Source organism: Amaranthus tricolor, chromosome 4, assembly GCF_026212465.1.
Source record: "Amaranthus tricolor cultivar Red isolate AtriRed21 chromosome 4, ASM2621246v1, whole genome shotgun sequence".
Taxonomy (NCBI): Eukaryota; Viridiplantae; Streptophyta; class Magnoliopsida; order Caryophyllales; family Amaranthaceae; genus Amaranthus; species Amaranthus tricolor.
The window spans coordinates 11,124,780-11,126,766 of NC_080050.1; the positions used below are offsets into that span (position 1 = coordinate 11,124,780).

General features: G+C 41.3%; 1 non-coding gene across 1 annotated transcript; it reads left to right on the top strand.

The window, feature by feature from the left end:
- Window positions 1-1,880: 1,880 nt before the first annotated feature.
- On the top strand, window positions 1,881-1,987 carry LOC130811973 (small nucleolar RNA R71). Its single transcript, XR_009041583.1, has one exon. It is a non-coding gene; the product is annotated as a small nucleolar RNA R71 (small nucleolar RNA).

The following is a 1,987-nucleotide window of genomic DNA, read 5'->3' on the forward strand; positions in this document are numbered from 1 at the left end:
AAGTTGGCTTTTATTTAATTCGGCATTAACAATTACTAGATAAGTTTCATTTTCTCCCAAATAAGCATATTTTAATGAAGAGGGAAGGGGTTTAAGATCTACCTGAAGAGGCGTGGATCTCTCATGTTTAACAGTCACAGAAGCCTCCAAAACTATCTCCATCACTGGTTCCATATAGAAATCTGATTCATCTAACAGCTTATTCAAATTTGCGGCCTCTGAGTACCTTCCATCCTCAACTCCTTCTAAGATTGACCTAAAAGGGTCATCATACTGTGGATGCATAATCTCAACCCTTGTTACTTCTGCTCTGCATAGTGATTCATCAGCGGGTCCTTTCATCATTGATGGAAGATGAAAATCAACGTCCTCCCCCGAGATGTTCAATGTAAGCTTGCCATTGAACACATCAAAAACAGCCCATGCAGTCTTCAAAAAATCTCTCCCAAGAATGATAGGTATGACATGATCTTCAACAATATCCATAATCAAAACATCACAAGGGACATAGAACTTCCCTATTTGAACTGGCAAATCTTCAACAACTCCAACCGAAAACCTTACTGATCTATCAGCTAGCTAAAAAGACATCCTTGTTGGCCTGATCTCCGCATTGATCCTCTCACATAAAGATAGCGACATGATACTCACACTAGCTCCCAAATCAGCAAGTGCTTTATTAACCAAAACTTCACTAAATTTTACTGGAATGGTGAAACTCTAAGATAGAGCTGCATTCTCCTCTTAGTGTTTCTACGCCTATTTCCGGCAACTTTCTTTTGTTAGATAATACCTCCTTAAGAAATTTTGCATAAGAAGGCATCTCCTTGATAGCATCTATGAAGGGAATGTTTACTTCAAGCTTACTTAGAACTTCTAAAAACTTCCCATATTTTTCTTTAAGCTTGCGACGCGCTAATCTTTGTGGGAAAGGAATAGGAGGTACATATACATCAGTGGTGGGCTCCTTTCTCTTCTCTGGGGCTGGGGCTGGTGCTGGATGTTCCTCCTTTTCCCCCTCATCAGGTGCTTCTTTCTCTATTACCACCTCTTTTTCTTCATTCTCAACAACAACCATGGGTGGAATATTATAAGTGGTGCCGCTTCTTAGTGTGACTGCATTGACATGCCCGGAGGGGTTTTTCTCGATGTTGCTTGGCAGTTGTCCACTGGGTTTGGAAAGATTGCTTAATTACTGCACCATCTGTGTCATCTGATTATCAATGATTTTGTTGTGTGCTTGAATCTGCTGGATGGCACTAGAAGTATCAGCATTAATCTTGGACTGAGTGGCCATGAAGTTCTCCATCATGGACTCCAAATTTGATTTTTGCGGTGAGTTTAGTGGTGGAGGTCTTTGAAACCCTGGGGGTCGTTGGTTATGTGTTGGTGGAGGTTGGTGATATGATGGTGGGTTCAATGATGCATTGGGATTTTTATATGTAAAGTTGGGATGAAACCTCCAACCTTCATTATAAGTGTTGGAGTATGGATTGGACGGTGGCTTCCCTTGGTTGTAGACTGCATTGACTTGTTGGCTTGGTGACGATTCTACTGCTGCACACTCTGATAGGGAATGACCTTGGATTCCACACACTTCACAAGCCTTTAGTGTGTTCCCTACACTCAACTGGTCTATCCTCCTTGACAATGCGTGGATAGAGCTTTGAATGGCAAGTAATGTATCCACTTTATATTTTCCACCTTTCTTGGTATTCCTTTTATCTCTCCAATGGAAGTTCCAAGACATTTCCTCGATTATCTGCTTGGCTACCTCGAGGTTTTTGGCCATCAATGTTCCTCCAGCTGCAACATCTAGTGAAATTCGTATCTCGTCCCTAAGACCATTGTAAAAATTCTGAATTAAGAGCCAGTCTGGGATTCCATAGTGCGGGCACTTCCTTTGTAACCCTTTATATCTTTCCCAAGCCTCATATAATGCTTCACCATCTTATTGACGGAATGAGGTGATATCATTACGTAGTTT